Here is a 27859-nt window from a genome sequence, read left to right as displayed (position 1 = left end):
TTCTCTAAGCCATAAAGAAAATGACTGAAAAATGAAACTACATAAAACAATGTTCCACATATACAAAACTCAAAAAGCAAATTAAAAACCAAGAAATATGTTTAACACACAGTACAGAAAATTTACTTTTCATAACAGATAAAGAGGCTATACAAACCAATAAAATATTTTTAAAACACAGTCGAAAATATAAAAAAGTATTTAACAGCCAATTCCCAAAAAGTTAAAAAAAATAAATAGCCAGTGAAATTGTAATATGTCATTTAATCTAATTCATAAGTAAAGACATGTAAATAAAAACCATGATGAAATATCATTTTTACTTTTCTGATTAGGAAAAATTTGCTAAAACCCAGTACTAATGAGGCTGTGTGAAAGCAGGATTCTCATATAATGTTGTTACATGTGTGTGTCAGAAAAATGTTTTGAAGGCAAATTTTTAATACCTATCAAAATTTTAATTATATAAACATATCTAGGAAAGTATACTATGTGTATATTAAAATAAAAACAAGGATATATTTAGAAAGCGGTTTTTGTAATATTTTTAAACAGCAAAGAAACTGTAAATAACCAAATTTCCATAAATAGGCATTGGTTAAATACATTTTGTTACATCCATAAAATGGGAATATTAAGTAGCTGTTTAAGAAGAGGAAAAGATAAAGTACAATATGCCATAGTATAAACACTGTAAAATCTCTAGAATATATAAAATAAGCTATGGTATTAAGAAAAAATACAAATGTATTTGAACAGTATGATTCCCTTTCTGTTTTTAAATTAAAGGTATGCAAATACATTTCTCCACATAAATACAGTTGAAACTTTTTATCTTTTATATCCCTGTGTACCCTTCAAACTTCGTGTGTGTGTGTGTGTGTGTGTGTGTGTGTGTGTGTGTGTGTGTGGTTTTTTTGTTGTTGTAGCCTTTTGGTTTTTTTTAGACAGAGTTTTGTTCTTCTTGCCTCAGGCTGGAGTGCAATGGTACAACATTTTTTTAAAACCCTGTAAGTACATTTTAAAAATACAAATAGCAAAAAAATTGTTCAGTGTAATGGTAAATGCTGAAAGGTACATACATGGAAGTAAAGAGTGCTCCACTGTTAAATTTCTCTTTCTAGACTTGTATGATCCCACAGTAAATCATTCAACTTCATTGGGTTTCCATTTCCTCATTTGTAAAATAATAACTAAATTAGCTCAAATAATAACCTGTAAGTTACCTTATAGTTCTAACAGTACATACTTTCGTGTGTTAATAATCTAATACATAATGGTGGAAAAATATGTTTGAGGCTTAAAGATCAATTTTGAACACCTATGCCTACTACAATAAACAAATCTCTACTTGGTATTTTGTATGTAGACTGTAGCCATGTCTTTATAACAAAAGCAAACAATATATATGCTGAAAATTTTGGCTCACTGAATAAACTAAATATCACCTTAAAGACTATCCCCACACACAAGTATCTCTGGGTCTCAGCAGTTTAGTTCTGCCATGCGTTGATGCAATATTGTCAAACAAGACTAATCAGAAATGTATTACTTATATACTTCACTGCTAACTTACAGCCACAGCCACCAAGCTTATTTGTTGAATCTACTCTTGATAATATGCTCTCATATATAGAAAATGATGTCAAAACTTCAAAAATCATTTAGAATTCATGTATATACTGCCACAAGCACTCTTAAAATGTTTTGGATATTCGATAACCTGATAGTGCATGCTCACAAGTTAAAATAGTAACATCTATCTTGTTTTTAATTTGTAGTACTTGAGGCTTCATGATAATGGTCTTCTTCCATTGTGGCTTAATATTCCTATCATTTGGATATATATTTTTCAAGCAAAAATTTCTCAATCATTATTCAGATGACAAATTATAAGGTCTTATCAGTTAGATACAGCAAAGGGTGCACTGTGGAATTTGTGAGAAAGCACGTAATCCATTTCTCCATTTCTGGGTTCCATTGTGATAAGGACAGAATCATGGGAATTTCTTTGGTAAGATTCAAGAATATAACTGATAAGAATGGTGTGTTCTTAATCACACACTGTAGTTTAGTTTGTAAATTAGGGCATGGGTAAAACCTAATAAAAAGTATATTGATAGATTTTTAGTATTTCTAGTGAAGAAAAATTAGACTCTCACATCTAAAAACCTAACAATTTCTAAAACTGTTATCTGACTGTTTTTCAAATGTTCAGAGTAGATGGCCTACTTCCTTGTGCATTTTTTTTTACATAGTATCAGCCTCGGTCATGGTAATACTATTATCTGGTATAACACCAAGCAATCGGAAAACAATGTGGTGAATGGACAGTTGATTAGACACATTAAACTCAGGAAAATTCAATTAAAGATCATTTCAATGATTTACTACCATACATCTTTGCTCAGCTATGAATAAATAATTTTGAATGAAATTTTTGGTGAAATTTCTGTTTCAAGGTGAAAGTAGAAATGAGAAAAATAGACTTCCTTGGCTCACTTCAAATGGAGAGATAACTATATATTCCTAAAAAGTTCTATGTTAAATGTTGGGCTCCTATGAGACTAATAAAAAAAAATCAGTTTAATCCTTCATTTTCATTTTCAGTCTTAATATACAGAGAAGGAGAAAAAGGGTTGATACTACTACTTGAAGAAGTGATATAACAAAGGGAGAAATGATGGCTCAAAAGTCCCTGTAGCTCCTCTAACAAACCATGATACCAGAGCAGACAATGAAATTGCTAGGGAGACTAAGAATAGCAATAAATCCAATCCCTCCCTTTGTGGCCAAACTTACTTTTGCTTTCAGAAATGACAAAATTTTAGGAGATATGGTTAAAAATTTACAGGATATGGCAAAGTTTAAGGAGATATGGTTAAGCATTTTTAATCCATTCTCAAATGCTTAATATGGCTATATTTAGCACCAGGATAAAGGGGAGGATCAACTGGTTGCCCCTGAAGAAGCAGACCTCCCAAATGTACATTGTTAATAGTTAACAGAACATGCCTCCCTTTTCACAGCTACTCTAATACACACATACACACACACACATATACCTTGGATGCACAATCGTGCGCAACCTGTAATGATTTAGAGATTGCATGTCTTGTACACGAGATCTTCCCTTGACTGGCTCCTTCACATTATTCAAACTTTATTTCCTCAGAAAGTCCACCTACACTCTGCCCCTGGATTACCAGCCATTCCAGCCATTCTTTATCCCAATTTTTGTTGTAGTTATACTTCACAAATAACACTTACCACTTCCTGAATGTATCTTATTTATGCATTTGTTAATTTGTTTAGTCAGTCTCTCTCGCTCTCTCGCTCTCTCTCTCTCTCTCTCTCTCTCTCTCTCTTTCTCTCTTCTTGTTCAGAGCTCTGTCTCTAGTGCCTGGGATCAAGTGAATTGTGATTGTTTCCTCATAATAGAAGAGTAGAAGAGTAATCCACAGCAGAAAGAAATCTGCTTTCTAACAAAATAATGGTTTCTCCTCTTTGTTTTTGTTTTTTGTTTTTTTCCAGCAACAGATACAAGACAAACTAAAATAGGTTAATTCAAATAATGCGTTTTGGGTGCAAATCCCAGTTTGATATTATCAAAAGAATATTTTCACGTTTAACTATATTACCATTTCAGAGATTATTTAATTTTCATTTTCATTTTTGTTTCATTCTTTCTTTTCTGGCAGGGAAACCTAAGCTTATTTGTAAAACCTTTCTGTCATACAACAGTACAATTATATTTTATCCAGAACAGAAGTGCAGCAAAAGAGCTGAAAGTAAAGGAAATGTTCAGTAAATGAGACCTATAATACTGGTTCTGACTAATTCATATAATCACTCTATTAATTATCTATGTTTAAAATTCAAATTGTTTCTCTTATTGAGCATTCTTAAAGAAAACATACTAGTAATATTCCACAACCGTGAAGTACAGAGGGTCAACAAATGCTTCCAATTATATCCCAATTCTTTCAGGAATGGTATACTTTACCTTCTGCTCCCTCTACCCACTCACCCAAACAGTACTCTCTTCCTTACTTAAGAGGAGAGAAACGCAAATATTTCCTGCAGTTTGAAAATCAACTTTGGAGAAGTAGAAAAACAGGTGTTTGAGTTGGGCAGAGCTGGGGTTAGTACTGTCTCAGCCATTTACTGGCTATTTAAACTTACAAATTAACCTATGAGTTTTGGTCTTTTAATCTAGACCTAGATATTCATGATTCCAGTGTTCATTTAATGGATGTGTATTTGTATGTGTGGCCATATCTATAATTCTCTATTAAGACCTGGCCCATGCTAAGTATAGAAATTATATATTTTACCTTGTGGTCTCAACATGCTATCATCTGGCACAATACTTTTGTCCATCTAAGACACTAAATTTTAATTGTATACTTGGCTTCTCGTATCTGGAGATCATTATGAAAAACATTTTCTGCAACTCACGATTTATTTAGGTCACAAGTAAAGTTATGTGAAAGTACCATGCACTATGAAAGTATATTTGGCATCTCAACACACATGGATTCATGGAAAAGATGGATGATACCAATGTCAGTTTTTAGTTCTGCAGGCCATTGGCAGAGTTAGTAACTACTGGTTACCTATTCTATGCCTCAACTTTGTAATCTATAATGAGAAATGTCAGTAGTTTAAAAAATGACAGAAAATGATTCATAATTCCATTAAAGTCATAAAAAATATTAAGGTGCTAAGCCAACAAGTATTCTAAAAACAGAGAATAGAATAAACTTTGTCAATTACTGAGGGAAAATATAATTAACATGTTAGCATATGTCTTAGTCTGCTTTCTGTCACTTATAACAGAATACTTGAAACTCAGCAATTTATAAGAAGTGAAATTTATTTCTTATAGTTCTGGAGGCTGAGAAGTCCAAGGTTGAGGGGGCAAAACTGGTGAAAGCCTTCTTGCTGTGACAACTCTCTAGAGAGTTCTGAGGCAACGTAGGACATCTCATGGCAAGGGGGCTTATTGTGCTAACACAGGTATCTCTTCATCCTCTTAGAAAGCTACCAGTACCACTTCCATGATAACCATTAATTCATTAATCCAAGAAAAGACTCATCCATTCATGGGCCCACATGACCTACCTCTTAAAGGCCCCAGCTCTTAATACTGCCACATTGGGGCTTAACTTTCAACATGAGTTTTGGAGGGGACAAATATTAAAACCATAGCAGTGTGTAAATAAGCCTTCCAAAGATATTTATACAGAAGAATAAAATTACTCCCTACAGTAGGTTGAATGTTGACTAGCATCCCCCAAATTTCATGTTCACCTGGAACCTCAGAATGTGGCATTACTGGGAGATAAGGTCCTTGCAGATGCAACTAATTTAAGAATCATGAGATAAAATCATCCCTGATTTAAAGTGGGCACTAAATCCAATAACTGATATGCTTATAATAGCAGGAGAGAACACAGAGAGACACATACAGAGGGGGAGGTCCTGTAGAGATGAAGACAGAGTTTGAAGTGATAGTGCCAAAGGCCAAAGAATACCTGGGACCCTCAGAAGCTGGAAGAGGCAGTGAAAGATTTTCACTGTGAGCCTTCAGAGGGAATGTGGCCCTGCTGTGTTTTGATTCTGACTTCTAACCTCCAAAACTGTGAGAGAATAAATTTCTGTTGTTTTAAAGTCACCCAGTTTATTTAAATTTACTACAGCAGCCGTAGGTAAGTAGTACACTATCCCTGTACTCTCTAGGACTAGAACAGAGGAAGAGGTATAGCAGTTTTATAAGTGTAAATAGTGACCTGAAAGCCCTCAATTGATAGGAGCACATAAGGACAAAGAAAGATCAATAAGAAAACTTAGATGATTTCTGGTAGGAGTAAGTCAACCTCAAACGAACTGTACTGCCCTCTATTTGGAGTTGTTCCCTCTTAAATCCAATGCAGATGCACTCCAAAAGTGATACAACATCTTCTAATCCAATCCTTTCAAGCAAGCCAGAAACTCTTCTTAAAGTGGAATTGATTCTTTAAAAATGAAAATAAAAATTAATAGGCTGGGTGCAGTGGCTCATGCTTTTGAGAGGCTGAGGTAGGAGGACTGCTGGAGCCCAGGAGTTTGTGACCAGCATGGACAACATAGTGAAACACCCATTTCTACAAAAAAAATTTTGAAAATCTGCTGAGCACACCTGTAGTCCCAGCTACTGGCAAGGCTGAGATGGGAGGATTGCTTGAACCTGGGAGGCTGAGACTGCAGTGAGCCATGATCATGCTACTGCACTCCAGCTTGGGTGACAAAGCAAGGCTTTATATTTTTAGAAATCCAAGTGGTGTACTGATGTAAATAATTAATATTTTACAATGATATCTGATCAATAGTAAAAGCATGCTGGAAATTACTTAATTGCACATAAATCAGTTCTCAAAAAAATTATGTTTCTGAAGAACTTGATTCAGATAGTAAATATTACCTATTTTTCATCAATAAAAATTTAAATATAATATCAGTAACAAATTTACAGGGAGGAAAATCAATTTCCTTTTGGCCTACAGTATATACTATCATTATCCTTGGCAAAGACCCTAATAAGTATACAGAACATGGTTTGAGGCGTCAGACCAGCATGATTAAAGATTATGTTTGAATTGTCTCCTAATATATAAAATTAACCATTTCTTAAGTAATACTAAACTCAGCTATTCTATTTGCTATGCAAATTTACGTCATTTTAAAAGCAACCTTTTAGTTCATTTTTCAGTATGCCTATTAATTATCTGTGCACATTGTTACGTAGTTACACTTAAATCTTAAATTTCAGATAGTCCCACCTTATTTAACTTTTTATTTTTAAAAAGTCATAACCTGAGGTATAATCTTCTTTTGATATGCTTAACAAAAAATAAGAATGAAAAATACTGTAAAAAGTCTAAGTACTATTTAAAAATATATTTTAAAATAGTTTAAGAAATACATTTTGAAAATATATTTCACACAAATACGAATGTGTGAAATATCTATTCACACATTTTTACCCTAAATGTACAGGAACCCTTTCATTTGGAAAAATAGAAATTGTATTCATAATTTCCCTTGAAGACTCTAAAAACTGTAAGAATGATACATGCAGATATTAAGTATTAGACATTACATATTTAAAGCAGCAAAGAATGAAAACATCAACTTCTTAGGCGACTGCAATATCAAATTATTTTCTTTTGTTTTTTTTTTAACTTAAGAGGTGTGTATTAAGTATGATTAGCAATTAATTAGTCACCTAATATTCTAAAGGTAGAAACAAAAGGTTCTTACAACTCAGAGATGAATCTATTTATATTTGACTTTTTTTTCCTAAGACACTGATCTCCTAACACTTCCTAAGTTCAGTAAGATGTGAATATAGATAATTAGGCTATTCCTATATAATCAGGTAGAAAGTAAATACATTTGTGCTAGTAGCTATAATAATTTGTATATAAGTGAATGAGTGAATAAAAAATAAATCATAAAAAGTCACTGCTTGGGATGGGTATAAAACATTTACTTTTAATATATAAATTAGTAATATTAAGCAGATATATTACAAATGACAGAATTGCTATTGAGGTGCAAATAACTCAGCAGTAAATATTAGCCATGACTAGGTTATAGGGTACTTCTGAAATTCTTGCTTCCTTTTAGGTTAGCATAATGCTCTACTCAAGGTGTAGAGTAAATCTGCAATAGCTACAGCAAATAATAAGCAGTAGAAAAAAAGTTCTATACAGAAGACCATATTTTATTACATGGTTTCAGAATAGCATTATGATTATGATGACTAATGAGAAGAGGAAGAAGAAGAGATGTTTTTAATTTTAAAGTGCTTTGGTATGTTCTCATGTCTAATTTACAGATGAGGAAACTGAGCCTAAAAGCACAAGAACAGCTACCTATATCTCATAGCCAATAAGTGATAACAGAGAAGCTGAAATCCCTTTCTTCTATTTCTAAATCCTGTACTCTTTATACTCTATTACATTGTTTCTTTATTCCCTCAAACCAGAGATATGTATTAACAGTAAAATTCTTAAAAACTACAGTTAAAATAGAAATTCCTCCAAGCCAGTGTAGAAAGTGCCACAGTATTTATAAAAATAAAAATCAGCTTTTTAAAAATTATTCTTATATAAATTTAAAGAAGAAAGTCTTCTTTGAACTCCCCTATATTCCTTATACAAAATCTTGGCAGTGATAATCTGCTTCTAAAACTGTGAAGTAAATTGTGTATATGAATTAAAATAATAAGAACCTACAGAAATATATGGGAGATCTAATTCAGATAGGCGGAGTCAGTGATGGTCTGAGTAGCTATTTTATAATAAACAATATTATTACACTTCAGAGAGTTTACCGTCTAGCAGAAGAGAAAAACATTAAACTAATAATCACATAACCACTTATTTATTTACACCTGAGATCTATTCATTATCTTTGACTATGCCATATAATTCCAATCTTAACTCATTTGTACACACTACTTAGCTTGGCAATGCTTGATGTTCTCCTTTCTATTTCCTTAAGTCCTATGTTTCATGATTTTTTCAAGGCCAGCTCAAGTTCAGCCTCTTCCCAGCAGTTCACAGAAATCTCAGCCTCCACTAAATACCTTTAGCACTTAATGACTTTTTTTCAGCTATGGCAAATGGGTTTCCTATTACATGAAATTTCCATCAGTTGGTAATGGTTGTCTAAAGTATTGTCTTCAGAGGGATTCTGAGGTCAAGTTTTGGTGTATCGATAGAGACAGCCATAATGGATTAGCATTGTCTCACAGACAGCGCAAGGGAAAGGGGGTATGTTCAATTTAGAACATTGACTTCACAACTAGACTGCCTAACTGTAAAAAAAAATAATGTTTGTAGCATTCATTTTATACCAAATCCAGGTCTAGAGCATGCAATTTGACACTGAGAGTGCCTTATTTTATTTTTTAAAAACCTGTATCATTTCTCAAGTATCTTGCAGATTCTTGCAGTCAGGACCATAGATACTTCACTATGCTCATAGCATGTATTCATGCCTTGCAACATAGTCATCTGCTGATGACAGTGAATTACCATTTTAGAATTCATGCTTATGACTATTATTTATGAACTCCATTTATGTCATAGCTCCTCTCAAAATATTATCAATATTAAACCCTTAGAGAAACTTTGTAACATAAGCTATAAAATGCAAGTAAATATGTAATCTTTATCATGACCAGATTCAAATTAAACATTAGGATATTGATGACACTTAAGGATTAAATATATGCCTGCCAAATAATAAAATGAAACAAAGAGAAGATAAACAACTTGTTTATTTTCTTGGCTGCAGTGCAGTGCTGCAATCTCACTGCAACCTCTACCTCCTGGGTTCAGGTGATTCTCCTGCCTTAGCCTCCCGAGCAGCTGGCATTACAGGTGCCTGCCACCACACCCAGCTAATTTTTTGTATTTTTAGGAGAGATGGGGTTTCACTATGTTGGCCAGAGGCCGGTCTCTAACTCTTGATCTTGTGATCTGCCTTCCTGGGCCTCCCAAAGTGCTCAGATTACAGGCGTGAGCCACCGCGCCCAGCCTAAACAACTATTTTTTAAATGAGGTTAAACATTTTTTAAAAATCCGGCCAGGCGCAGTGGCTAACGCCTGTAATCCTAGCCCTTTGGGAGGCTGAGGTGGGCAGATTGCTTGAGCTCATGGTGAAACCCCGACTCTACTAACATACAAAAAATTAGCCGGGCATGCATGTAATCCCAGCTACTCAGAAGGCTGAGGCAGGAGAATCGCTTGAACCCAGGAGGTGGAGGTTGCAGTGAGCCGAGATCACACCATTGCACTCTAGTCTGGGCAATAGAGCAAAATTCTGTCTCAAAACAACAACAACAACAATGACAGAAACAAACAAACAAACAAACAAAACAAAAAATTAGCCAGGCGTGGCAGCACGCGCTTGTAGTCCCAGCTACTTGGGAGGCTGAGGTGGAATAGCTTGAACCCAGGAGTGGGGGGAGATTGCAGTAAGCCAAGATCATGCCACTGCACTCCCGGTTGGGTGACAGAGAGAGACTCCGTCTCAAAAAAAAAAAAAAAAAAAAATCAAAACCTGTGTATTTCAAAATGTATTTTACATACTTACTATGTCCTAAAATTTTTATCTCTTTTTAGTATACTTCATGTTCCTGCACATAGAAAGTGCTGAAGAAATCCAAGGTGATTAGTTTAGACCTTACATTAGAGAGAAAGCTCTGCTTTACATTCCCCCTTGCTAAGGAAGTATATTCATCATATTCCATAACAGCTCACAGTTTGTTATACATTAACTGCTCATTCTCTGTGCCAATAAGACTGTGCTGGAACAGCAAATGAATTTCGTGCGTTCATTTAAATGATTCTGCAAGCCACAGGCTACCCAGTTGTCTAATGATAAGAGAGCCCCAAAGCCACCTGATCACCATTATACTCCCTTATTTTTTTGGATTCACATGGTCAGTACTGTCAGGATCTGAATACGGAGAAGAATGAGAAGTAAAAGTATACCTCAAACCTAATCATGAAAAGGGATTTTATTAATTTCGGCACCAGTGATGATGTGGCTAGGTTGGAAGGGGAATGGGATATAAGATCTGGAGTGCTTTATCTGCTCCAAGACCAATGCTGGTTTTGGCACTTCTCTCACTCTAGTGAGTTGCAAAAAAACAAGCAGGTGCTAGCAATCTGAGAGACCACATGCCAGCTACAGCTGCTTCAAACTGATTCAATTACATCTGCCTGAATAGTCCCAGGACATTAAACTAGTTGAAGAGATCCATAGGTTGCAAGGAGACTTTGTCTATCCTGATGTACAATTGTCTCTGAGAAAATGGTCTGCAAATTTCCAAGTTGTGATATAAAGTGATCATGCCATCACCAGGCATTAAGAGAAAAGATGGGGGAATGTGATGTTTTATTCACTTTAAAATTAAAAATTGGTTGTAGAAAGCACAAATGGCCCCTTTGAATTTAAATCTGAAAGTCACTGAGGCCTTATGGATACCTTGAAACAGCCCAATTTTGTGAGAACATTTCCTAAATCATTGGGTACAACACATTTACAGAACATGCTCTTGGGATCCGGACTTCGCTCCAAACCTTGTTTGTACAAAAAAGGGCCAAGCAGCTGGGAAATTCTGGAGTGGAGTGTGTCCTCATTAGTTCCCATCTGCCACCAGAACTCAGCTCATGGCAAGTTTGGCTAAGTCCTGGTGTACTCAGGTCCAAATGTGGGTCAGTTTTAATTACACTATACAGAATTCAGTGTGCAGTTTTAAAATCCTTATTATACAGCACAGAGGAATGGGCAGCTCTCCAGCTAATCAATTTTTTAAAAGTACATATATAAAAATTTTAAACCAGGCTAGACAGACAGTGGGTGGAAAAAAAAATCTTAAAATGAGTACAAGGGTTACTTAAGAGAATTATTAGTGAAATTGGGTCATGAACAAGTTCTTTAAAACTTAAAAGTGAGAAACAAACTGTTCTCATTGGTAAGACTGAAAACTTATATAAGGTATGCAGTGTGCCTTGCTCTTTTTGTAAATAACAATAAGCCAGTGGCCAAGGTATAGTACACACCTATAAGAGCACTGGCTTTCATGTACGCAGAAATATTCCCTATTTTGTCACTCTTCATTCCAGCCCCTTTCAGTGTTTTTTACTTATAGCAAGGATTGAATAAAAGAAAAAAAAATCACAAGCTACCTGGTAAATAGTGAAAAAACAAAGATGAGGTAGGGGAGGGAGTGAGAGAAAAGGAGAAAAGAAAGCACATGTGCTGAGTAACAGACTCTGGGCATGACTTCTCTCTCAGTGCCATCCACAAAAATGGGGGCCAGAATCAACCAATGCATGTTCGAATTCCAGCCTGACCAAAAGCTTTATCAGGTTCAGGAGTGCTAAACACTAAGACTTCAAAGACAACTGTAAGTAAAAAACTCAGGAATAAAGAGATAGACAGTCAGTGATTAGGCATTTATGCACCATTTTTGAGAGCCAAAATGTCCCTTGGCACAAGTCCTAATGACAACAACAAAAAACACAAAAACCTTAAATGTTCAAAGTGTCTTTGGGCTTTTGACTGGGTTGTTATCAGGTTTATTTATTTAAAAAGCAGCATGAGATGCTAGGTTCAAATAACCAGCATTGAATATTTACAAGCTATAAGACTTCGGACAAATTGCTTATCCTCTCTGACATTTTGTTTTCTCACCTGTATAATGGGGAAATAACATCTTCCTCATAGGGCTGTTGCAAGGATCCTAAAATACATATTTATACACATGCATATATTGGATATGTATGTATCAAATACATATATATGTGTGTACGTGTACACACACACACACCATCTGGAATGTGAAAGCTACTCAATAAATGTTAACTATTATTAACCCAATTATTATGAACTAAGTTTTGCTCTCCTCTTCCCACCCACAAAAAAATCACGTGTTGGAGTTCTAACCCCTAGTACTTCCAAATGAGATCTTACTTGGACATAAGGTCTCTAAAGAGGTAACTGAGAGTTAAAGTCATTAGGGTAGGGCTGAATTCAATATGACTGATGTCCTTATACAAGGAGAGAAACCTGGACACAGAGACAGATACTTATAGAGGGAAGACAATGTGGAAAGACATAGGAAGAGGATGGCTATCTATATGTCAAGAAGAAAGACTGGAACAGATCCTTCCCTCATAGCCCTTGGAAGAACCAACCTGGCTAATAAACCTGATTTCAGACATCTGAACTGTGAGAAAACAAATTTCTGTTTAAGCCACCAGGTTTGTGGTTCTTTGTAATATGCCCAACTAAATGAAAATTCAATTAATCATCAATATTTACCTTGATTCATCATGGTCAGAACTACACATCTGGTGTTAGGCAGGTCAACTATATTACCTCTGTTGAGTACTAATAAATTCTATATATTATCTAGAGCTTTTCCTTTATTTTAAAAGAATCCTTTTCTGATTGCTGTTCAGGAGGGATACTGCTGCAATATAAACAGTCTGGCGGAGGAAAATGGTTTACTATAATTAAGATCATCTAGCTTTTATTAAAGATAATTAAGGGAAAATCATACATATAAATTCACAAATCCACTTTTCTACTATTGAATTTTCATAGAAGGAAATCAGAAAATCTTACCACACTAATTTCCTTCTCAAGAAAAAATAAGACCTTACACAGCCGTATATGCACTGACAACTCTGCTCAGTAAACCTGAGGCTGCTTAGATTGCCAACAGGACCACTTTTAGGTCACTTTGATGCATGTGAAAGTAACTCGTCAAGCATGGGTTCTTCATTGTTTGCAAGAGACTGCTTTTAAGGGTATCTGACTTTCAGAACAGGGATGAGAGTTGTCTGGGTTGTGTCAACAAGCTTTCTATTGCAAGACACACTCCCATAATCAACAGACACTGAAGTGAACGTGAGCAACCCCATCTTAAGTTTTTCTTTATACAGCCCTAGCCTTCTGTAGAAATGTAGCATGCATAATTAGAAATTACAAGTCTAACCATGCTGAACTGAGATACTTAACAGATATCACCAGAGCTATAACTTGAACAAAGTTAACTTTCTTAATGTATGTGTCCCACATTTCCTTCAAATTCCTATTATAGTCTTTATAACAATTTTTATATTTTGACAAGAGGAGAGAGGAAAAAATAATACACAGAGAATACTATGTAATAATACATAGGTGGTAGCGGTGCACAAAATACTTTGTATACCTAATTTACCTTTATCCACATATCCACCATTAAAAAGGAAGGTGTTGTTACCACCATATTATATGTAGGAAAGCTTGAGGCTTAGTAAGCTCAGCCAACCTTGATGAGGTCGCACAGCTACTGAATAATAGAGCTAGACTTTTGGTAAAGGTCAGCTGTAGGGAATACAAAGTTCTTAAATTCAAGTTGAAGCATGAGATTTACAATCCAGATATCCTAAGTGCACCACTGGGTTCCAAGGTGCTGATTTATTTAAGGTATTCACAGGCTTGTTGAAAGCATTTGAACTCACATTACCAGCACATGTATTCTTGCTAAACCTAACTCAACTTATTCTCCTTATGAAGAAACCAGTGCTATTCACAAGCACAACCTAGATGGCTGTATTCAATTTAAATGAAATTAATCTTATTTATTATAAGAACACATAAAAATGGAATTACCATGCAATCATGCAATCTAGCAATTCCATTTCTGTGTATATACTCAAAAAAATTGAAAGCAGGTTGTCAAAGAGATAGTTATACACCTATAATCATAGCAGAATTATTAATTATGATTAAAACATGGGAGCAACCCAAAGTGTCCACTGGTGAATGAATGCATAGGCAAAATGTGGTATATACATGCAATTAATTATTATTCGGCCTTAATAAAGAAAGAAATCCTGACATGTACTACCACATGGATGAAGGCTGAGGACATTACAGTAAGTGAAATAAGCCAAACATGAGAAGACAAATACTATATGAATCCACTTACACGACTACTTAAGCAGTCAAAATGATAGAGACAGAAACTAGAATGGTGGTTGCCAGGGGCTGGGAGTGGGAGTGCAGAGGGAAATGGGAAGTTATATTTTAATGGGTATAGTGTCTTGGTTTTACAATATGAAACTGTTATATAGAGATGGATTGTGGTGATGGCTGTGCAAGCATTATAAATGTATTTAATACCATTGAACTGTATACCAAAAAATAAGATAGTAAACTTCATGTTATGTGCATTTTTCCACAATACAAAAGTTGGGGAAAAATAATAAAAATATCACATGAAGATCAGTACACTGTTTCATGATTTTTATAATATCTTCTAAGGGCAAGGAAGTAGAGATAACTTTGTATAGAACCTTTGAGTACAATCTATGTGACAATGCCCAAACCAGGCCCTGCTCCCAGACAATTAGATGCTCTTTTTTCTTTTTTCTTTTCTTTTTTTTTTTTGAGACGGAGTTTCGCTCTTGTTACCCAGGCTGGAGTGCAATGGTGCGATCTCGGCTCACCGCAACCTCCGCCTCCTGGGCTCAGGCAATTCTCCTGCCTCAGCCTCCTAAGTAGCTGGGATTACAGGCATGCGCCACCACGCCCAGCTAGTTTTTTGTATTTTTAGTAGAGACGGGGTTTCACCATGTTGACCAGGATGGTCTCGATCTCTCGACCTCGTGATCCACCCGCCTCGGCCTCCCAAAGTGCTGGGATTACAGGCTTGAGCCACCGCGCCCGGCTTTAGATGCTCTTTTTTCAGAGTCTAAATTGCAGTAGTGGTAATGGTGGTGGTAATGGTAGTGATAGAAATGACAGTAGTATAGCTAAGATTTCTTCAGTACTTGATATGCGCCAACCATAGGACTAAGAATCTTTTATGTAGTGTGGTATCTAACTCTCAGACAACAGATACTATTATTTTCCTAATTTTACAAATGAGGAAAAAGGGAACAGAAAGATTAGATAACTTGACTGAGACCATACTAATAATAAGCGGTGAAGTCAAAAAGAACTCTATTGATATGTCTTTGTCTCTCACTAGTCTGTATGCTCTCGAGGACAAAGATTTTGTTGTATTCATCTAGCCTAGCATTATATCTAGCAAACAGCAGACATCCATTCATCATGCAGAATAAAAAGAACTGAGGAAGGGAGAGGAAAAGAAGGTGGAAAAAAAGAAATTATATCTAGACATGCTATGTTCTCAATAAATGTGGGTTTTCTTTCTTTATTTCTTTAACTCTGAAATCACAGGGAAACCTGCAATAATTCTCAGGAATCCTAGAGCATAGGGATTTCTCCCTCTTTGACATTCTAGAGTATTCCTGACACAGGACCCTCCAAAAGCTGCTAATATCTGTCTAGTTTAATGATTAATATTCTAGCAAATATATATTCTTGGCTCATTTCTTAATTTCTAATATTGACACTCACAGAGAAAGAGTTTTTAATCTACCACATTAAGGTTCACTGGAGAAAACTGATGTCCTTGATATTGGCTTCTTGCCCACTGGTATGAACTGAGGTAAAAGAAAAACTATCCCCAGAGGAAAGGTAGTTCCAAGCCTAAAAGTGCCACATACATCATAAACCAGTGGTACTAAAATTGAAAACCCTAAACAAAAGGTTTTAATGCAATAGATACTGGCTTATTATGTAAACTGTGCCAACCTTATATGATAGGCTTATGCCACACAAAATGGAACATTAGAATGGTCTATGTAAAGCAGGTCTTAACTGCTCTATTTTGACTCTACCCTTGCTTGGTTTTATCTCTATTTATAGTTAAAATTTAGTGAGTCATAGAGACCATAATTATAAATATGTATACAGTAAACACAGGATCCATTACTTTTGCTTAGCAAAATAATTGCAGATTTTTAATATTCTGATCTTACCTGACCCAAAGGAATTAAACACTCATTTTGGGTTTTTTTTTGTTTTGTTTTGTTTTAGTGAGATAGAGATAGGGAGGGAGAGAGAGAGAGAGCACAAGCCAGTGCTCAGGAAAGACGAGACAATAACCATATAACATAGAAGATTTGTCTATTTATATGCTGCAAAGTATTTCCAAGGTGACAAGTAACTTAGCCATTAATGCCTCAGCCTTATGAGTATAATGAGAATAATATAAAGACTTCTTGTAGTAAGTAAAAATTAGTTTAAAGCATATTGCACATAGTGTTACTTCAATTATTCATTAAAAGAGTCAAAGACGATCAATTTTATCCATTAATTTCTCATTTTAAGGACAGAATTTATCAGTATACTCATCTCTATCTAACTTGCAGTATGAGAACTAAAGTAAGTCCATCAAGACTCATCCAAAATGTATAACAAGTAATAAGATTTTAGGACACAATTCCTCTATTTCTAATACAGCTCCAGAAATGTTTAATTCATAAATGCATTCATTCAACATTTATTGACCAACTACATGTATAAGGCATTGTATAAGGGGCTGTGGCAACCCTCTACTTACCTTTGTATTGCATTTCCTACTTCCAAAGAGGTTAGTTAAATTCATACCAAAGTGATTTGTTAAAAAAAAAAAAATTCCAAATGGGTCAATAAAAGGAAAAGATACACTAACTTTAAGACTTCAGATTTAAGTTACTAAATGCTGATGGAAACTCCTCAGCATTTAAAAGAATACATTAAGAAGAATAATGCAGGTCATCTGAATGTTTTCAATATTAGAAATCTGAGCCTACTGAATAAATTAATTAAATATCTTTCGTATAGAGTTGTGGCTTTTTTATTGCATTTATAGAACTTTACCTATTAGCAAAACAAACAATCTATAATAACTTTTCTATATTAAAAATAGATATGTCAGAAAACATAAAGCCATAACTAAAAGATATGTAATATAATTACCAGTAACACTTATGAAAAGATACCCAAGCATCTAGCATTTGTTAAATTAAAGAATAATATTCCACAAAATTTACATCTGGATTTTAGGCCCTCTTCTAGGATTACTATTTAATCTTAACTTTTTTTCTTTCTTACTTCTAACCCAACTGCAACAGAAACACATGCACAAATTAAGAAATTATCTTATAATATACCCTTAAATTTTCTGAATATGCCCCATGTGTCCACTAATAGCCAAATGCTTTCAAATCTGTTCAGCTAAATGGATCAATAACTATATCCAGCCTCACATAGTGGGGCTGCCAACATGATGAAATTGAGCCAAACACAAAATGGTTCTACCAGGACAAAAATTATTATCAACCCAGTTATCTGAAGAGATCTACTTTCCCAGGTATTGTTTTGAGAAGTTGGCAAACACATTATCTAGGGCAGTGAACAGCTACTAAAAAAAAAAAGTCTGAGTCACAAAACAGAGGATTTGAAGAAAATATTTAGAAGCTAAAACCAGTGAGTTTTAGAATAAATCAATGTAACAGTTCAAGGTCTACATCAAGTAAGAATCTCTCAGGGTCAGAGTACACAAAATACGTAAGAGCACAAGCACACTGCTAACAAGCTTCTCTGTGCTCTCACTCATATGACACAGCTGCAAGCAACAATTGAGCAGGTGCAACCAAGCTTTTGAGAATTCCTGCCTGTTGCCCAGGAACCACAACACCGCATGGTTGAGATTTTAAACAGGTGCAAACATTTTTTTTCCCATTCGTCTAGTGTTTAAGACAGTGCAGCAGACAGTACATCTGCAACCACTCCATACCTAAAGCAACCATCACAGAAAATAAACTCAAAAACAGCAAAAAAAAGTTTAAATAAAATAATAATGGCAAAAATGTGGTTTTGCAATGGTGTGACTCACCATTCACTTCAATAGTACAACTGCATAAAATACTCTATAATCTCTTCACCAGATGAATGCTTTGAAATTAAAATTATTCTGCCTCATCAAATCTCAGAAATGTTTACTTGATTCTTGCAATAGAATAAAATAAAATGTATGTATAAAATGTACTGTCCTTTGAGGCTGAAGCTGGCAATATCTGTAAGTAATCAAGAATTAACATTTTTACATTACAAAAACAATCTTAACATAAAAATATTGTAACTTGTTAGTTAATATATAGATTTACATAGTTATAGGTAATTCATATACATACCTGTGCAGCTATGGGGCACAAACTTTCAATTTATCAGGTATTCTGAAATGTAAAACAAATATAAGTAAAAATTAATTTACTAAGTTGGAACCAGTATTTATGTTGCAACAATTCCTGCAGAGAATTAGGAAAAGTTTCAGTGCATAAAGAGGTGAATTTTTTTTATCAATATTTTCCCCATAGGATATTTCATATATCTGAATACACACACACACACACACACACACAAACGAGTCCCTTAGTAATATATCATAAGTACCAGCAAGGGACTCTGACTCACCATGGCCTCTGAAACGCAAATGCTTTCAGTAGAGGATGAGGCAAACACTTTAAAATGATTTTTTTTCTTGGTATTCTTCCAAGACTATTGCCTTCCTAATACAAATATGACTGCTGCTCTCTAAAATGAAACTACTCCGATTCATCTGCACTCAGTTTGGATAGAACGCTGATGAGGAATAAAGGTGCTTTTGTAGAGCAGTTTGCAAAAAAATGCATGAATAAATAAAAGTAAACTTTGAATGTTCATTAACTTTAAGTTACAACAGCAAATAGAAATAAAATTGATTGCTACAAGAAGGAATCAGATATAATGAAAAATGACTCAACCCAACACACTTTGTCAAAACTGCCAGTGAAGTATTGATACAGAAGACTATGTAAGTCCACATTAAACAAAAGTAGCAGTTTACAATTAGACCTGAAAAACATTTGGATTTAGGTGGAAACTGTATTGCAACATGCAGCCTCCGAACTGCTGGTATCCTTAAAAATATTTCATAATTCTAGCCAGGCACAGTGGCTTATGCCTATAATCCCAGCACCTTGGGAGGCTGATGTGGGCAGATCAGATCCTGAGGTCAAGAGTTCAAGACTAGCATGGCCAACATGGTGAAACACTGTATCTACTAAAAATACAAAAATTAGCAGAGCGTGGTGGCATGTGCCTGTAATTCCAGCTAATTAGGAGGCTGAGGCAGGAGAATCACTTGAACCTGAGAGGCAGAGGTTGCAGTGAGCCAAGATTGCACCACTGCACTCCAGCCTGGGCAACAAGAGCAAGACTCAATCTAAAATAAATAAATGAATGAATGAATGAATGAATGAATGAATAAATAAATAAATCATAATTATTTTTGAAAGCAAACTGATGTGTTTAATTGATATAGTTCTTCTGAGCACAGCTGATGACAGCAACATATTATAGTTAGTAAGTCTACTTTATAACACTTGCTTAAAAGCATGTAGTGGTAATAATTTTGATGATGGCTCAATAAAATAGCATCCTCATGCTTCTGACGGGATTGTGGATTAAAAAATGGTTTCTGGAAACCTATTGAGTACTATGTACAAGAATGTTCAACATTTTTACTCAGTAATTTTAGTCCCAGGAATATAACATAATGGAAAACCAACAGAAATTTACATAAAAAAGAAAATTTTATGGTAGTAAAAAACTATAAGCAACCTAAATATCTAATAAAGATGGTAAAAACTATAAGCAACTTAAATATCTAATAGAAAAATAATTAAATAAAGCATAGCACATCCATATAAAGAAATATTTGGCAAAATTTAACAAGGTACCTTAAAAGAATATTTTAAATTTTATGGAAAAATGCACATTTACAGTATTATGACGCTATAACATTATCTAAACATATAGGGCACCAATTACATGGACAGTATGAGATTACATGAATAAGAAAAAAACAAAGAAGAAAACAAAGCATTAAGAGTGATTATATCTGGAAAATAAGATTGTGGATGATTTTAATTTTTCTTTTTACTTTCATAGTAGTTAATTCTCTATAATAAGCATTACTTTTTTAATAGGAAAAAATAATAGTAGGCAGGTTAGGGGTAAAAGGAAAAAGTTATAAAATGCTATATGGAATTCATAAATGTAATCTTCCTAAGAGAAATACATCAATTCAGTCACACATTAAACCCACTAACTGTACCTACAATGAGAAACTCACCCTCACTACTTCCTCAAAGGGGCATAGCCAGGGTCTCTTTTATCCCACTGCTTTGGAATCTACACAAGTAATTCAATAATACACTTTTAATCATCTTAGTAAAACTTCTTTACTTATTATGCAGAGTGAAATGATGGCAAGAAAAATTTAGGACTGCACATCTCTTCAACCTAGTACAGCCTAACTTACCCACTAATTCAATAGCATTCAATGAGCATCTACTACCTGCACGGTGCTGTGTTGGGCATTGCAATGTGCTAAAAGATAAATTAGGAGGCACCTTACCCTCACTGAGCTAACAATTTAAAAGACTAAAAAATGTTTAGACACAGCTCACATAAAGATGTTAATACAATACAGTTCAAGGCATTTGTGACAGATTTGGCACACTTTAAAGCAAGAAAACATGCACTGGCTTATTACTTTATATTTCTGAGCAAACACTTCAATTTGGATAACAATAAAAAGTCACATGTATTACTGTCACCTATAAAATGCAATAGCAAATTAAGTGTTTACGTTTTTTCCTTATGTGATCTACTGTTTGCTAATGGACAGTTACTAATAGGAGATTAAGTATAAAGGAACAGTGATCCAATCTAGAATGCAGATGTGTAAGATTGTCTCAGTTTATCTGAGGTCACATAAAACACATGCACAATTATTAACAGGCTGCAGTTATTTATTGGAAACCAAAGTAAATAAGTTAGTTACTGGTTAATCCTGTTAAAAGACACTGTTATGACAGCACCACCAGGGAAAGAAAAGAAGATAGAGTGAACCACTTTTGTTATGCAGATAAAATAATTCAGTGTAGAGATTCTCTCAAAAGCAGTCCAGTTTCCTGGTGGCCTGTAAACATAATCAGTGTTGCCCTTCTGAGGCCAGTACTGCAGGATGATTCCCATGCTGAAGTTAATAGGGTCAGCCTGTGTGAAGTGGTGACAAGCACTAAGAGAAGCTAAGAAACTATTTGTGTGATCAATGATCCAGAGACTGGGGCTTAGAGTTTTGGGAAGCAGCAGAGTTATGAGGTAGGGTGGTAGTTAAGCACTTAGCTTTTGCCATCAGACAAATCTGGACCAACTTCCAGCTTCCCCTCTTTAGTTTTGTGATCCTAAGCAATTTAAATTTTCTGTCTGTAAAATGGTGATCATGTTACTCACCCTATAAGGTTGTCTATGCAGATTATATGTTATAGCTATATAAGGGAACTAGCGCAGTGCCAGCCATGAAGTAAGCATTTGATAAAAGGGAACTGTTAGTACTATCATAGTTGTATTAAAAGGAGATCATGTATGTCCCTTTAAGCTAAGAGACTAAGCTAGGCAGGGAGCAAGGAGATAAAGAAGGCTTGTTCAAGACATCACCCTATAGTCCAGCAGCTCATCCAAAAGCCAGTCATGTGCTTGGTGTTCAAAGAACATTTCTGAATCAGGAAACACTGCAACAGTAGTAATAGCCACAGTAACATTTCTAACCAGCACTTTTAAGGTCCATTCCTAGTACTGACAAGGAAGGCAGTAAAGTCTAAATAATGTGTGCAGCAATACTGCCAAACTTCACTGGGTGAAAAATGAAGGATCATTTTCCACATTTAACTGAAACAATAAGGAAAAGGAAAATAAGGACAAAATGCATATAATTACTCAACTGGAATTGGACCAAGGTGCTGTGTGATGTTCTTAGCAATCACATGTGGGCACTTATCACCTTTTTACATATTCTAAGGAGATCCTGCTGATGACCAGAGCCTTATATATGAGGTTTGCAACTCTAAGTAAACAAATGTTGCAATCAGTTTTTTTCTTATGGCTGGGAAGACAGAAATGGATGCATATTGATGTTGTTCTAGTCCCCATTTGTGTTTTGATTTAAAGGATGGCACAGATCCTGAGTTGTTAAGTGGTGTGTCTTCAGATTCGTACACGGATCATGTAACTGCTAGAGTTGTTTCGGTCACATGGGATGAAGTTACTATTAGCACCACTCCAGATGCAGATACACTACAGAGTGTTTGAGTTTTTTTTTTTTTTAAGCTCTTTTACTCCTAGGTTGGCACAGCTATGTTCTTCAGTGGGATAGGTTCTATTTTACAGAATACAGAAATGGTTTATCAGTAGTTGGGTCTGGCAAGAGATGTCCCTTATACCATTAATAAATCTACTTGCTAATTCACTTACATACTAAAAAGGGTCTCACCGGGGTCTGTGGGTACAGTGGCTTCATAAAAGAGCTCTAAGCATCCATAGGAATATCTTACATGCTTTACATTTTAAATTTGGTATTTTGAGAGAAGACTATGTGATCCAAAATAATTTTATTGTATTTAATATGTATTTGGTCCTTTTGGACCCACTACAGAGCTGAATGTTATATCATTATTATACGGTTATTATAAAATGTACACTTTACTCATCAATAAAGCCAATTTTGCTTTAAAAATTGAGGTGTCTGGCTTCTGTGGTTTCTCTGAAAAGAAAGTCCTATGAATAGTAGAAAGAACTATACATTTAAATGTAGACTTGAAAAACTTACGCTTATTTCTGTAAATTACTGAGCTAGGTTTGCCCCTTTATGTTTGAAAAGGTATCTGCCTATCAGAAAGAGAAGTATGACAAGCACAGTTATCTGTTTATCAACCCTGTGAACTAGAAACAGAAAAAGGGCAATAAGGAAGGAAAAGGAAATCATATGATAAACACTGTTAACCCAAGGGCACACTTGGTCTGTCTAGACCTTAGGTCAGATTAGCTGTGATAAAGCTACAAAATGCATAAAAACCAAACCTTATTTTAAAATATTGCCAAATTTGAATTTTCTAGTATTAATATCTACCACTTAAAAGGAGACAATATCAAATTTCATGTATAAACATGATGAATTTGAACTCTCAAGTAGAATCCTGATCTACAATACATTGTTAATAATTCTAATTGTCCTATAATTCACACTTCACAGTGTATTATAGAGAAAATAGTTGTTGTGTTTTTATTACTCTACTTAAACTTAACTTTTTATATAAAAGTTTAAGAGCAAATGAAGAAAATATATTTTAAAAACCTAAAATTTAGAAAATATTAAAAATTATATTTTCAAAATATTCTAAATTTGTAGTTATGGCTATTGAAATGAATGATTTACTCTCAGGAAATGTGAAAATTTTACTGGCCAGCTTGTATACATCCCTGGGGTCTTAGTTTAGATATTATATCCTCCAGAATCTGATGTCCTGTGTCTAATCTTGTCATAATAATTATTTTATTGCTCTGTAATTGTTTTTTACATAAGACTGTAAACCTGGGGACAAGCATTTGTTTCTTATTTACCATTAAACTATTACTGTAGTTTTTACTTAGCACAGTACATATATGTGGTAGGTATGCTTTAAATTTTGGATAAAGAAATGTTGCATGAATTGTGTTAGCAAGTATTCCTGATGATTAATAAAATTCATACTGCATTAAAAAATTAAGGAATCTCACATGTATCCCAAAACCTAAAATGCAATAAAATAAAATTAAGGAATCACATTCTAAACAAGTTATTTATAATCTTTAAGGGACTAATCTTCCAATCTATTTTCTTGTACTTTTTCCACCTATTTTTCCCCTTAATCAGTACAAACTTAAATTATGAGAATCTGAGTCTCAAATATTAACACCAGATTACAAAGCCTGGTTAGTTTGGTCCCACAATGGGCAAGAGTGAGTCATCCAAATCTCACCTGTTAACAGATACTCATGTGAGAAGCTGTTACACAGAGTTCACTGAAAGGGTTCTGCAGTTACTAACCAATTATGTAGTTCTTATACTTTCTCTAAAAAAATCTCCTCTGACTATAGTTCCTGAGACAGATACCTCCACTACTTTATTCTTTTGTGGCATATATGACAGTTTAAATTACTGGGTGTGATTTTTGGCTTATATGTTTATTATCTCTTTCTTTCCCACTAGATTGTATATTTCATAGAGGCCACACTACTTTGTTCACTACTCTATACCCAGGGTCTAGATTAGTGCCTGACACACAGTCAACACTCAATATGTATTTGTGAGATGTGTAAGACAAATATGAGTTCAAAAATATGAGCAGCAAATTTAGAGCAGCAGCTTTCAATCAAAAGAAACTATAAAAGTAGGCAGCTAACAGCTACCTCTACAAGGTGTTTTCATTTCAACTCTGTGGAAGCCTTGATAATGTAGAAAATCTTTTATTGTAAATTCTATTTAATCAAAGGTAAATGAGAAAAACTTCAAAAGCAATTCTAGGTAGGATGAAGGCATAATATCTAGAAAAAGCAATGGAACCACAATACCACTAACCACTTTCGATTAGAAGTTTTGAGTTTGAATTAAAGCTTACTAGGTATGTGTCCTAGGTAAAATTTTTATATTATATAAAATTTTATGTTTTTATGATGACTTAATGAGATTATATGTATATAAGTAGCTATTAGCATTGTTTATGGCATTTAGGAGAAGGGGCTTACTATCAATTGGTCCTTTACCTTGGCCAGCCAGTGTCTGCACCAACAATAAGGTATAACTTCACCAAATAACCAGGATAAAACATTTTAGGTAGGGAAACACAGAGGAAATAGGGCTCAAATGCAGAAAAAAGTAAGTAGATGCTGGGATAATAAGTAAAAAACGTGTAAGACAGAGTAGCAAGAATTTCACAGCAGTTAGAAATGGAAAAAAATTTCAACATGATACAAAAACTGCAATGAAATCTATTAGCATTTCCCTTAGGTGACGTAGTCTTCCCCTCATATAAGTAAAATAATTGCTACTATTATAGTTGGAGAAAAATCAACTGAAATGTACATTAAACACATATTAGAGATTTAACATTCTTCACATCATTTCACATGCTGAAAACTCAACTTTGTAAATATAGCCATGAACTTTATTATTTACTGTAATAAAGTAACTGCATATCCTTTCCTATGTACTACCTGCAGAAGTACAAAAGGCAAATGCGTTCTTGCTCTTTAGGTACAATTACAAGGCAGCAGAATGTAGAGTTAGGCCAATTCTTTGCATTTTGTGCTCATCAGACAGTGGCTACCAACCCTGAAAGAAAAACCTGGTACCAAAAATACTTCATCGGAAATTCTATTTTCATACTTAGTTGCTTTCAGTATTCTTACTAATTTGGTCAAACTTATGTCAGCTCCCTCAATAAAACTGCTTTCTGTCTAAATCATTATCTTTTCTGTGTATGTGTATGTGTATTACCTGGTCAATATTCAGATAGAACAAGGGAATAGGAAGTCTGAGATGCACTGCATATCAAAAGTAATCACCCCTTCCCCATACTTCTCAGGGAATATCTATCTGGTACCAATAAGATCATCAAGAGTTCATTTGAATGCATAGCATTTGTCAATCACAGTGATAAACTGTGATTTTAATAGCCTATGTTCCTTACAGGACCATTGTTTTCATGAGAGCTAGAATCTGGTTCACTTTTCTTTCTTTTGTATCATCACCACCTAGTTCAGGACAAGGCACACAATATACAACTATTGGATATTTCATTCATTTATTCTAAAATGTTTATTGAGTAGTTACTATGTGACAGATATCGTTCCAAGTGGTAGAGATTTAGGAGTGAACAAAATAGATGGGAATTTCTGATCTCATGGAGATTATAATATTTCTTGTGGATGCCTGATAATAAACATATAGAATGACAGACAATGATCTGTGCTAAGGTATTAAAATAAAGCAGGGAAAGGGGAAAGTAATGATGGGATTGGGAGTTTTAGATAGGGGGACCAGCGAAGAAATTATGGAAAGATTACATTCAAGTAAAGACCCAAAAGAAATGAAGCAGGGAGTTAGCCAGAAATGCCTTGGAGAAAAGCATTCAAGTCAAAGGAATAGGAAAGAGTTTCCTTTAAAACACCAGGCTATATTCACATAGAAATATTTCTATTAAAATATAAAGGTATAGGAAATACATTCAAGCCAAAGAAAGAGGAAAGAGTTTCCTTTACAGTGTCAGGCTATATTCACACAGAAATGTTTCTATTATATAAAGGTCCTATAGAAACATATCTGTATGAATATGTAAACATTACATACATAAAAGTTGTAAAATGTTTTATAAGAAATAAATTTAGAAATCAAGAAGATAGATCCAGAGTATTTGGCATTACTGTGATTCTGCCACAACCCCCCAGGAGAATTTTCCAACTCAGTAATAACCTGAGAAATTTGAGGGCACAAAGAAAGTTTGCAATAACTGCAATCACTGAGAATGGCAACCTACTAATATATTTGGAATGCCTAGAAGAAACAAATCCACTTTAGCAGGACATCTTCAACAACTCAGATCATGTGGGAGTCTCACAGAAAAAGCAAACACCAATGAAAAAGAGCTCATATATCAAAAATATCAAACCCAAGGAATGGTTCATCCATAAATGAGCCAGCATATGAAAAAGTTTAAATGACATATAAGCATTAAGTTCAAAATAGGGCACAGTCTTAGGGAACTAATCTAAAGGCCAAAAAAAGAAAAAAAAAAAAAAAAGAAAAAGAAAGAAACTATGAAAAAGGCAGATTTGATAAAAACATAAAGAGATTTACAGAAATCAAATTGTCATTAAAATTAGTATCTGAGCCGGGCGCGGTGGCTCAAGCCTGTAATCCCAGCACTTTGGGAGGCCGAGGCGGGTGGATCACGAGGTCGAAAGATCGAGACCATCCTGGTCAACATGGTGAAACCCCGTCTCTACTAAAAATACAAAAAACTAGCTGGGCGTGGTGGTGCATGCCTGTAATCCCAGCTACTTAGGAGGCTGAGGCAGGAGAATTGCCTGAGCCCAGGAGGCGGAGGTTGCGGTGAGCCGAGAATGCGCCATTGCACTCCAGCCTGGGTAACAAGAGCGAAACTCCGTCTCAAAAAAAAAAAAAAAAAAAAAAATTAGTATCTGAAGTGAGAATGCATTCCATAAAATGGAGCTAAAGGATGTAATACGGAACTGAAAGATAATTCTAAGGAATTTACTCATCATAAAAACAGAGATAGAAAATCTTTTTTAAAATATTAGGAGGTGTAAAGGACAAAGTAAAAAAAAACTCTATCACATATCTAATGAATATTTGAGAATGAACAGATAAAGACAAAAAGGAAATATCTGAAATGATGATCAACAAAATAGATAAATCTTTAGCTAGATTAACAACAACAGAAAAGAGAGAATGACTCAAATT

At 34.6% G+C, this 27859-nt stretch overlaps 1 protein-coding gene across 12 annotated transcripts in view; it reads right to left on the bottom strand.

Annotated features, from left to right (window-relative positions):
- ZBTB20 (zinc finger and BTB domain containing 20) overlaps positions 1 to 27859 on the bottom strand; it is a 790532-nt gene that overhangs the window by 544828 nt on the left and 217845 nt on the right. For all 12 annotated transcript variants that reach the window (XM_074405337.1, XM_074405336.1, XM_074405331.1 and 9 more), the window contains exon 4: positions 18648 to 18689. The gene's annotated coding sequence lies outside the window, so the exon portion shown is untranslated. The remainder of the gene's footprint in view (positions 1 to 18647; positions 18690 to 27859) is intronic.

The sequence above is a fragment of the Saimiri boliviensis genome, chromosome 8 (genome assembly GCF_048565385.1).
Source record: "Saimiri boliviensis isolate mSaiBol1 chromosome 8, mSaiBol1.pri, whole genome shotgun sequence".
In the NCBI taxonomy this organism is placed as follows: Eukaryota; Metazoa; Chordata; class Mammalia; order Primates; family Cebidae; genus Saimiri; species Saimiri boliviensis.
This window is presented reverse-complemented; position numbering and strand designations above follow the sequence as displayed.